Below are 12,649 nucleotides of genomic sequence, written 5' to 3' on the forward strand. Positions count from 1 at the left end.
ATCAGGAGCCGCCCCGGCGCGACCAGCCAGGCCAGGTCCCCTGAGCAGATCAGGGCGGCAGGCAGGAGAAGGGCCGACTTGACAGGAGCCACCGCATCTGCGGTCTCCCCTGTGGGTGGTTGCGAGCAAGAGGAAGTCGCTAAATAATACATCATGTGCCTGCATCATCCTTTTTCCATGTCACCAGGTTGGAATTCCATTTTCATGCTCATTCTGAATTTCCAGAGTTATCCTGGCAAGCAAGGTGGGGGAGAAGACAGAGCCCCAGGAGAGCGTCGAGTGCAGAGAATTGTTTGGGATCAACAGGCAAACAAAGAACAGCAGTGAGAATTGCAGGTGCAGAGACAGAGGCTCGTCATCCCCAGACACAAAATGTGTGTCTCTCCTGCTGGTGCGCCCGCACTCCTGGGGTGTGCAGGCCTCGCCGCCACTGTCAGGGCTGCGGAGACAAGTGCAACAGAAGCCACAAGGGAATAGCACCTGACAGGTGCCAGCGAATCCTGGGACACCACCACAGGGAAGCCGAGCCCGGGGACGGCTCTGAGAGCCCTTAGTACGCCAGGGCCTCTATGAGTCAGGATTTCCCCACAGTGTTTAACTCTGTCTTGTGTTAGAAGGAGGGAGAGAAGGAAGAAGAGAGAGAGAGAGACAGAGAGGAGGGAGGAATCATGTGAGGCCTTGGAACAGAGTCTGATCAATCTTTGAAATCCCACTGTTCTGTTTGAAATTCCTCAAGAGCAGCGACGCTATCAGGAAATTGAGAGTCAAAATACTAGTGTGCAGGGGCCTCCCCAGTTTTGCCGGGGGTTGAGTGCAGCGCTGTGACGCTGTCCGTAGCCTCTGCAGTGCAGGTTCGATCCCAGCCAGCCCGGGAGACACCCACATGGCGCGGCAGACCTCTCCTGTCTCACCCTCTGCTCCCCTCAGCAGTGCTTTTGGTCTGTCTGCCTGTTCTGCTCCCAGCTCTGTCTCCGGTGAATCCTCTCACTCTCCCGTGCCTCTGGCCTGTACCCCAGCTATTGTATAAATAAATTGTGTAAATAAAAAATAAATCTTAAGAAAAATACTGGTGTTCATTCCTTTAGTGTCTGGAGTATTTTTTTTAATTAATTAATTTATTTATACAAGCACTGGGTACAGTCAGAAGTGCGGGAAGGTGGGAGAATTCACCAGAGCCAGAGCAGGGACCAGAACAGGCAGAAGGACCGAAATACACTGCTGAGGGGAGCAGCGGGTGAGTCGGGAGAGGCCTGTTGCGCCATGTGGGACCCTCGCCGGCCGGCTGGGATTGAACCGGCACTGCAGAGGCTGCAGGTAGCTTCGCAGCCCAGCGCTCAACCGCTGCGCCACCAGGGGAGGCCCTATCTAGAGTATTTTTTAGTGCTGTGCTCCCCTCAGAACACCTGGGATTGGCCCAGAATCCTCCTGGTCTGGAGACACGATCATTTCCCCATTTCATGGCTTCTCGCATGAAAAGCAGAGTATTGACTTCTTCTCAAAAAGGCTTTTACTTTAGCACTTCTTCATGCCAAACTTGTTTTTGGCTAAGTGAGCTTCAATGATATATTTATCAATATTAATCCTCACTAAGATGAAGGGAGGAGAAAATGAGAAAAATCTGCTGCTCTCTGGCAAACCGAGTGTCGACGACGGTTCCTTTATGCTCTTCTGAGCAAACATCAGCGCCCCTGGCTTGGGTGGCTGCGGAACTGCAACAATCGCTTTCAGCCAGTAAAACTGAAAAGGGCAGCAAACCCCTCAATAGGAATATTATAGTAAGAGTTAAGCAGGAGGTTTTTTTTATTATAACTAGTCTTTTCCCTGGTCCCTTATTTAGGTTTTCTAGATTCCTGCTATGGGTGAGACCATCCAGTATTTTTCTTTTTCTTTTTGGCTTATTTTGCTGAGCAGGATCCCTGCAACTATAAACCAGAGACACTCTAAGGGGGCAAGATCAAAACAAGGATCAAAACAAGGGGCTGGGAATTGTATGGGGACGGTGACCAAGATGAAAATGCATACATTGTTGCAAAAATGAAAAAGGATGTAAAAATATATATATATAATAAATAATAATACTAAAAATATTTTTCCAGTTAAAAAAAAGTAAAGGAGTTTTACTGGTTTAACTAAATATCGGTTTTGGAGTCTCGCACCTTCGTCTTCCTAAGCGTGTGCAGTCCCTGCTGCTCGCTGCCCCTGTTAAAATGTGGGGTCCCCACCCACCAAAGCCCGGTGACTGCCGTCCCCCGGGGTGTGGGGCGCCTGCCTCTGACACCCTCCTCTCGGTACCTGCGCGGAGAGCCCACGCGGGCAATCCCAAGGCAAGCAACGGGCTGGACAGCTTGAGTTTGCTACCGGAGTTCGCTGGCATCACTGGATGATTGCTTTCGTGATGATCAGATGAAATGTTATCATTAGGCCCTGGCCCCTCGGAGGAAAGCATGTCTTGGTAAAGAATCTTCATCAGGAAATGCATGTTATTCCATTAATGTGCTGCAAAAACTACATGATAGAAGTCGGATTATGAAGCCTTTAAGGCACTTAAGAGTAAACCCATATATTAAAATTCTCCTTTCGTCCCCATATGTTTGAGGGCACAAGGGAATTTCCAGAACCTAGAGGAAAACATGTTATCAATAAATATTTGCTGAGTTGATTTATGTTTGATGTTTATTCTCAAGCAGGTCCACGATGGAGTTGGAGAGCCTGGGTTTAAACCGTGGCTCCGTCTGCTGCTCTGGGCGTGACCCGGAAACACACCTACCCTTTCCGTGCCTCAGCTTCCATCCCTGTGAAATGTGCCTGATGCCATATTCGTGTAGTGGATGTGCTGATGAAAGAAAGTGCTGTATAAATCATACGGATAGTGATGTCTGATCCATGAATGTGACCGAAGGTTATTGCTTTTACGTGTTATGTTACCTTCTGTTGGTTTTTTTTTATATATATATATATCTAAAAGTGCTGATTTTTTTGTTTGTTTTGTTATTTTCCATCTGTGAAAAGTATTTTTGTGTTCATTCCCTTAGGACACATTCACTGAGCACCAGCGACATGTGTAGCCCCGTCCTCCGCACACGACCCCCTGACCTCTGGCCTGGCCATGCACAGGGCTGGCCCACACAGTACCGTAGCATTACACCAAGGAAACCCACATCCCAACACATCCGCTCCAGCTGCCCTGACAAAGCCGGGGAGTTTGGAGGAACGCTGACGACGGCACCCTGCATGCCGGTGTGTGGAATCTGGAGTTGAGCAGGCGTGTACCTTACAGATAAGGAAACTGAGGCCAGAAAAGGGAATTCTTGCCCACGTTCAAACAGTAATTTAGAGGCTGTCTGAGGCTAAAATCTGGTTCCCGATTAGTTTTGTTTTTTTGGAGGAGTAGATGTGTAGTTTATTATTATTCAGTTTCAACAGGGATAAGGTTTTGCTGTTTTTTTTTTTTTTAATTTTATTGATTTATTTTTAGGTTAACAAAAGGTTTATTTACAAGGGAAGGGGAACGAGGAAATGTGCAACTCAGGGAGAAAAGAGGGAAATAAATTCTTAAATGTGTCCTACCCGGTCCTCTGACCTGGAATCCCAAATGACCTGCCGAGACCAAACCTGCCTGGCCAAGAGCACGAGCCAAGTGCCCAACTAAAAGGGCTGGTTTATATAAAAAGGGAGAGAGAAGTGAAGAACCTTTGCACAGACACCAGCGGGCAGAAAGGGCTGCCCCCAAAAGGGACAGGTTTGCTAAGAGAGAGGCCTGTGTGGTCACAGGCAGCAGCCCAGGGAGGCGCTGACCCTGCTGCTTTGCAAAGGGAGAAGGTGGGTGAAGAGAATCACCTGCCCCGTCACAGGCGCCCAGGAGGCTGCTGTTAGCTTCCATTTTAAATGACATCATCATCTGTGGTTTTTAAGTGCTACATACATTGACTTCAAGTCCATCTTGCTCTGATGCTTTCCTTTCAAAATAAATCTCATTGCCTTAATAAAAGCAAAAACCTGGGGCCTCGCTGGTGACACAAGGGGTTAAGCCCAGCACTATGAAGCTCTGACCAGTCACTGCAGCACGAGTTCCATCCCCGGCCAGGGAGCTACCCACAGGGCATGGCAGACCTCTCCTGTCTCGCCTGCTGCTCCCCTCAGCAGTGGATGTCAGTAGATCCACCTGTTCTATTCCCCACTCTGTCTTTGGTGAATCCTCTCACCCCCTCCACACACCTCTGGCCTGCACCCCAGTTCTCATATGCATAAATAAATAAAAATAAATCTTTATAAACAAATAAAGGCAAATATGGCAACATCGCAAAGAAAATAAGTAACAGAAATTTGAATAAGCTTCAAATTTTAGTTATAAACAATGCTAACCTAGTGCTACATTATAAAATTTGAAGCAGTACTAGGTTAGCATCATTTTCTCCTAGTGAGAACATATTAAGTTTTTCTATAAGATGCTGCATCAATCCAGAAGGAGGACTAACATAGCAAATATCATCGCGCTTCCAACATCTGCTCAGAGAACTGAAGCAGAGACAGTCGGTTTCTTGCCTAAAGTCACGTAGCTGGTTACAGCAGAGCCAGGATGAAAAGCCAAGCCATCTAGCCCTGCTCATCACTACCCTCCCCGCTGCCTTTTTTGCCTGGTGTCTTGGCCTCTTCCCTGCTGGAGACGTCCCCTTGTAGATTGACCCCAAGTACGTCCACCAGTGCCCCCCATCTGCACAGGAAACTAGAACCTTCAGGTGTTTGATCTCATGAAACATCACTCCCAGGAAAAGAAATGTCATTTTTCTGAAAAGAATTGCATTAAAATTCTGAAAAGATCTCAATTACCCAACCCCTGTGGAAAATTTTATATATAAAAATAAATTTGCACATACAGTCACATCAACATATCATTATAGCTTAACTTTCAGACGCAGCCCCGAGGAAGAAATAGTTGCTGACCTCAGAGAAAACATCAAATTTAAAATCTGCCCCCACCGTGAGCAGCAGTAACAGAGGACCCCTCAAATATTCCATCCCTTTCTTTAAAGAAAAGAGGAAATGTCAGAGTCACGCCGGGCCTGGGGAGGGGAATCCTTTTCGGCCATGGAAATACAGTCACACTGTGTGCCAGGCCCCCGCGGGTGGAGATCACCCACCCCTGCATTGGTTCTCCGTTCCTCCAAGGCAGAGAGACCGACTATTTTTTCCATCCATCTTCAGCCAGAGAAGACTCGAGATTGCACTGCCCCACAAAGAGTGATTCAGGCCTGTGCACCTCAAGGCATTTCGGGAGAGCACCGATTTCTCAGGGCCACACTGTGTTCCTGCTCCTGCCCCCAGAGGATACTGCAGCTTCCACCACCAACAGCTGTCACCACTGGGCACACCAGACAGACAGCGGCTGCTGCACACCCTGAGGCTGGGGACCCCACACTGCCAGAGCCTCCTGCACCCCCAGACGCTGGAGCCCAGAGCTGAGGCCATTCCACTCTCCAGACACGGCCGCCGCACAGTGCCCATGGCTCACCGACTGTTACTCACGGCAGCGGAGAGCCTGGACCTCACACTGAGTCATGGCCACGCCGGACCCGGCAGCCCCTGCCTGCGCACGCCCAGGCCTCAGACCCTGGCTCCATGGCCACTCCAAGGTCATGCACACATCACCCATCAGTGCCACCAACACCACAACCCTCGTCTGGAACCAACTGTCATCCCCTCACCTGTGACACCCCGTGTGGAAAAAGAAAACAAGGACCCCAGTCATGCTTGTCATTCAAGGGACCCAGTAGCCCTCAAAAATGCCCAGGGCCAGATGGTCTCCTGCTGACGTCTACAAAACATGTAAAGAATTAATGTCAATCCTTCTCGAACGCTTCCAACAGACTGACAGGAGGGAACACTTCCAAACTCATTTTACAGCAACAGCACCAGCCTATCACCAAAACCAGGCGGTGGGGCTCCATCCACCCCACGGCCGGCAGCGCAGATCGCCCCAGAGAAGCCGCAGGTCCGCACCACAGCTGCCGCAATAAAGTGACTATCATAGGGCCAGTTACAGGAGTATTTGGACTTCCAAGTGCATATAAAAGTTACGCCCACACCATACTGTAGTCTATATTAACTGTGCAGTAGGGTTGTGTCTAAAGGAATGGACACACATTAATCAAACGTGACACAAAGATATGAAGTGAGCACAGGCTATTGGAAAATGGTGCTGACAGACTTGCTTGACCCGGGGTTGCACAAACCCTCCGTTTGTAGAAGAAACACAATATCTGCCAAGTGCACTAAAGGGAAGCACATAAGAGGAGGCGTGGCTGTGTGTCCAAGGGAAATAAAATCACTACCGAACAGAGAAAGCTGCACCCTGTTCCACTGCAGTGGGGCTCAGAGCATGTAAGACATGGAAACAGGCCTCCCCTGGTGGCGCAGGCGGTTGAGCGCAGCACTGTGAAGCTGTCCGCAGCCTCTGCAGCGCCAGTTCGATCCCAGCCGGCTGGCAAGGGTCCCACATGGTGCGCAGACCTCTCCTGTGGCGCCCGCTGCTCCCCTCAGCAGTGTATTTCGTCAGTCTGCCTGTTCTGTTCCCCGCTCTGTCTGGTGAATCCTCTCACCCTCCCACGCATCTGGCCTGTACCCCGGTTCTTGTATAAATAAAAAATAAATCTTTAAAAAAAAGACATGGAAACAGTCTGAGAGTCTGTAGCTGGATGAACAGACGAAGCAATGTTATATAAACACCTGCATGTACACAAATGTTTAAATTATATGTATTGGGTACATATATGTTTATTTTTATTGCCTTCCATGGTCAAATGCTGTGCTGGGTGCCCTTGAGACATTGAATCAATCTATTATTGTCTCCATTTCACAGCTGAGAAAACTAGTGCTTAGAGCTGTCAGGGAGTAGACTCATCAATGCTCATCAATCGTGAATCAAGACTTGTAATCAAAATAATGCACAAGGCTCTGATGTGTGTGCCACCTCACTACCTCTGGGTACAAATAATCTACCTAGGTGTGTCTACATGGGAGATTTGGTGGCAAAGGTGTTGGGTTGAGGGTGATGGAGGCAGTGGTGGTGGTGGTGTTTTCGTTTACACAGCTGTAGCAATTTTCTGCCTTGAAGATTATAAACCAATTATTTAGTCTTATACAAATAACTCAGTTGAATCCTAAAGAGATCATCTAGACATAATCTCTTTCCATAAAAACAAATCAGTTCAGTATAGAGTCTAAATCAGTGTTTTCACTTCATGCCGGCATGTCTCCACATGTACTCAGGGGCCAGGCCTTGGCTCGCAGAGACAGAAAGCCGACCCTGAGAGAGGGACAGCTAACTAGCCGGCCACTCCACTGCCCTCGCTGTCTGCCCACACGATGAGAGCAGGGCTGTCAGGGCGCAGCACCCATGTTCTTCTAAAAGCTGGGATACTTTCAGAAAAATGAGATTTTTCCTAATCTTAGCAAGACCTAATTATTCCAAATTTGAGCTTCAAGTGAGTCCAATTGTAGATTAAGAAATACAGTCTATAGTCAGATGTTCTTCTGGGGTCTGAGTGTGCAAACAGGAGGTCTTCCAGCACCTGGAGACAAAGGGAGATACCTGCTCCCACCCAGTTCCTCAAGGTCACCCAAGAGCACCAGAGTGGCCACGCCCCCAGAGGGGAGATGGCCTATCAGAGTGAAGGGGTGTGGCTAATGGAAGCGCTGTTCTGAGACTCTTAAAGGACCCAAGTCACCTTGGGCTGCCAACTTACCCCCAATGTGTGGAAGTTAGTCAAGAAATCAGGTATTTGTAAGGACAGCAAGTGTGAGAAGGATGGGGTAGTGGAGTGGATGAGCAGGAGGAGAAGCAAAATGGAGTCCTATGCTATTTCCATACTTCAAGAAGGCGGCAGGCACACCCCTGTAACAGGACCACCTGGGCAGTGGGCCACTTGCATGTTAATATTTGAAAACATCAGCACATAAAGTTTAATTTAAAGTGTTTCCTCATTGGCCTCCCTGGGTTAAGCACCGCAGTATGAAGCAATCTGCAGCCTTTGCATCATGAATTCGATCCCCGGCCGGCCAGGGAGCAACCCACATGGTGCAGCAGACCTCTCCTGACTCGCCCACTGCTCCCCTCAGCAGTACATATAAAAGTTTCAGTCAGTCTGCCTGTTCTGTTCCCCGCTCTGTCTCTGGTGAATCCTCTCACCGCCCCCCCACATCTCTGGCCTGTACCCCAGCTCGTTATGTATAAATAAATAAATCTTTAAAAAAAATAAAATAAAGTGTTTCCTCATATAGCTATCCATGTTTAAAAGTGGATATTTAACTGTAATTGTGTCTTTTATCAGTATTTTTGGATCCGGCGATTAAAATGTTTAACTCATCCAAATTATTTGACAATAGGAGATGACTGACAATTTCAATGGGTGTCTACAAAGAAAACTCAGTGTAAAAACTGAAAAATCAATAACTTGGAAAAGCATTTCAATTATTAACAGAAATTGTTCTCTGCAAGTATCATATTTTAAAGATTGGGACTGACTGTCTAGTTGTAAATTTCATAGTTAGACACAGTTAGTTTTGTAATTATCCACTATTTGTCATAAAACATCTGGCCAGCTCAGTGAAATGAAGAAATTAGATCTTTCCCATGTATAAAAGGACACAGACACGGAGCAAACTATTCATAGGAAACCATCCATTTGAACAGCGGTTAGTCTTCGATGAAAGTGCATTTCTGGAGGCATGAGCGAGATGTGGATCAGCATTTATTTAGTAACATTATCAGACAGGAAATCAATTTTTTTTAAAGATTTATTTATTTATATAAGCACTGGGTACAGTCAGAAGTGCAGGAGGGTGAGAGAATTCACCAGAGCCAGAGCGGGGAACAGAACAGGCAGACTGACGAAGTACACTGCTGAGGGGAGCAGCGGGTGCGGCAGGAGAGGTCTGCTGTGCCATGTGGGACCCTCACCAGAGGCTGGGGAGGCCGGGGATCGAATCAGCACTGCAGAGGCTGCGGGCAGCTTGCAGCCCAGCGCTCCACCACTGCGCCACCAGGGGAGGCCCCAGGAAATCACAATATTGAAAACTAGAGTTTTGCTTAAGTAAAATGTCTACCTTCTCCTTTTCCTTTCCTTGTGTCTTTCTTGAGGCCAGCACGGATACTTTGCCTGACTTTAATCCTCATCTCTGTCAAAAGTGTGTCTTGGTCATGCTTTTGTTTGGGGTCACGGCCAGTTTGAGTAGCCTCATCTCCTACAACCCCAGACTGCGTCTCTCCCTTCTGCTCTCACAGAATCTTTCCAAACCCCACCTCACCAAAACAGCTGTCTCTGGAATTCTTACCTGGCTTTTATGTCTTTGCTCACCCTTATCTTTCTCCCAGCTGCTTGGACACAGGACAAGCGAGGTGGCTCGGACAAACGGCGCAGGGACAAGGGCATCTCAAGGTTGTTTACTTCAAACCTCCTCAAGCCACAACTTCCACCTTCTACCTGAGTCTGAAAACCCAACATTGGGCAGGACACTCTGTTTGTGTGCTCTTTGGGCCTGGCATTCAGCTGCAAGATATAAAACAGGGTTGTGCATTTCAAAGGAAAATTACAGGTTAAATGTCTATAGATGCACCAGTTAAATCTAATCCTACTTGACTAGTATGGTGAGACTTGGTGGAAAAGAAGTCTCTAGAATCTTTGTGCCAACGCTCTCCTTGATGATCGCACTACACTCCATGGTCACAGGCACTCATTTATCCTTTCACATTTCATCAGCTCATGGAGTTCCTACCATGGGCCAGGCATTCCACTAAGCATTGAGAATTTGGTCAAGTCATTACCATCCTGTCCTTGTAGATGTGACAAATGACTTGTGCAGATAACTTCCAAGACATATGGATGTGAACTCCCTGGAGGGTTTTAAACAAGGAAGTGACAAAATTTTCCCCTAAAACAATGAACCTTGATATTGTACCAAGAGTAGATTGTCCGTAGGATAAAAGGCATGAGGGTAGATTTTGGGAGGCAGTTAGAAGGTGGTTTCATTAAATGGTGGTGGCTTATGAGACTGTGGTAACTTAGTAGCTGTAAAGGCAGTAAGAAGGGGGTGAATTCAGAATTAATATAACTCAGTATTTGCTGATGAACCAAATGGGAAATCTGAGAAAACTAGAAAATCCAAAGATAAAAGATTACAGATGGAAGACATACTGTTCAAAAATTCAGTTTGCCACATGCTAAGACTCCTGGATCCCCACCAAATCAGAAGGAAGTTAAGATGCCGGCCCAGGAAAAGAAATCAGAAGAGGGAATCTGAAGGATGGCTGTCAACGCGCTGCCAGCGACTTGAGGAGGCTGGCCAGGACCCCAGGCGGTGGAAGGCTAGAAACAAGGTTGATGTCCAGGCAAATCTGGACATCAACACCAAAGACACTTGCCAAATTTCTGAACTTGGAATTTAAACATATATATATATATATATATATATATATATATATATATATATCTTTTTTTTTTTAATTCAGAGCTCTGACTTCTCAGAATAGACCAACATGTTGACTGCAAAGCACAATGCATCTGCTCTGGAGCCATGCTAGAACTCCTTTGATAATGTCAACTCACTTCAGACCCTTGTTGGATCTTCTCCCGTGTGCAGGATCTATTCCTTTCATCTGTTTCATCGTCTTTCTCATAAATTTCACTTTAGATGTTAGAGAAACTGACATATAACTAAAAATGTATCATAAAATACTTTAAAAGGTGGACCTAAATTAAACATGTCCCCCTGAAAAATTGAACTGACCTCTAAAATTATCTACCAAACATTCCTTCAAGCTGTCTGCTTCTCAAAGATGTCCAGGGTCTTCCTGGTGGTGTGAGGGGCTAAGCACAGCACTGTGCAGCTATCTGCAGCCTCTGTAGCACAAGTTTGATCCCTGACAGGCCAGGGAGCTGACCCACAGGGCGCAGCAGACCTCTCTTGTCTCCCCGCTGCTCCCCTCAGCAGTGGATTTCAGGAGATCCACCTGTTCTGTTCCCCACTCTGTCTCTGGTGAATCCCCTCACCCCCCCACACCTCTGGCCTGTCCCCCAATTCTTGGATGCATAAATAAATAAATCTTGAAGAAAAAAAAAGTATCCAGAGAATCCATCGAGGCAAAATGTAGGGATCTCTAAACATGTATGTGTGACTGCGTTGATTCTGGTTGGGGATAGCAGCAGTGCAGAGAGAAGAACAACTCACTGTGCTGATGCCGCCCATGACAAGTCAGAGGAGAGTTACTCCTCCAGTGCCCTGCTTAGTGCACAGGAGTCTCAAAATCATGTCTTCACGCAGGTTGCCCTAGCTTTAGAGAACTAGTCAGGCGGCACTGGGGGCACAAGAAACTTGACCTTCTCTTTATAGGCATCCCAGGAGCTAGTGCCTCTGTTAACATTAGACTTGATCTCCAGGGAGGGCTAACAAGAAGTAGAACCTGGTGTCCTATTTAACACTGTTCATCTATGACATCATGACTTCAAATGATTGCATCACACTCAGCGAAATAAACCAGAAAGAATAAGAAAAATACCAGATGGTTTCACTTATAGGAGGAATGAAGAAGCACCAAATAAGGGATCAGGAAAAAAAATAACTATAATAAAGTAAAAATCAAAATCGACAGGCAACCAGAGACCAGAGACATTCTGCAAGGGAGGAGGAGGGAGAGGGATCAGGACAGGTGAGGGAAGACCACAAGGGACTGTGGTGATGGTCACGGGTACGCTGGTGGCGGGAATTTCATGGGGAAATCATATATTGTACAAAAAAGAAGGATGATGTAATCAATATATTTAAAACATAAAATAAATTGGTACACCCACAAAAAAAAGACTGTCTCACAGTCACTGCACTACTCAGAAGATGTTAAATGTATTTAATTAAAAGGTGTAAATGATATTTAGTAATGTTTTCACAGTAGAAAAATGACTATGGAGGGGGTATTGGTCTTCATGTACAGATGAATAAAATACCTGAGTATTGATCATTTCATTGCTTATGGATAAATTAAAATAAACACCAAGAGTCAGACTTCGGAACACCCAGATCAGCAACTACCTTCTGGAAAGACAAAAATATGCGTATTTCTGTACAAAAACTAGAGGAAAACTGAGCTCACAACATAAAAGGACTGCTTTGTGGGTGTCTTCTGACCCCCAGAGAGATGCTAATAAATTTACCTCTGAAGAATATTACGTTCTGTTCTACTTTGCTAAAGTCTCCTTCAATGCAGGCTGCCCGGGGGAAATGTGACAAGTTATGTAAAAACTTGAAATATTGGCATTCTCACCTGCTAGTTTGCTTCAACTTCTATAGAAACATTCGGTTTGCTTACAAAACCGGAAGTTGGGCTTCTCTGGTGGCGTAATGGGTTAAGACCCAACACTATGAACTATTGCAGCCACTGCAGCATGAGTTCAATCCCCGGCCAGGGAATTACCCACGTGGCGCAGCAGACCTCTCCTGTCTCCCTGCTGCTCCCCTCAGCAGTGGATTTCAGTAGAGCTGCCTGTTCTGCTCCCCACTCTGTCTCTGGTGAATCCTCTCACCCCCTGCTTCTCTGGCCTGTACCCCAGTTCTTGCATGCATAAATAAATGAATCTTTTAAAAAACAAAAACAAAAACCAGA

The sequence above is a fragment of the Talpa occidentalis genome, unplaced genomic scaffold (assembly GCF_014898055.3).
Source record: "Talpa occidentalis isolate TD23 unplaced genomic scaffold, MPIMG_talOcc4v2.1 talOcc4.13, whole genome shotgun sequence".
NCBI lineage: Eukaryota > Metazoa > Chordata > Mammalia > Eulipotyphla > Talpidae > Talpa > Talpa occidentalis.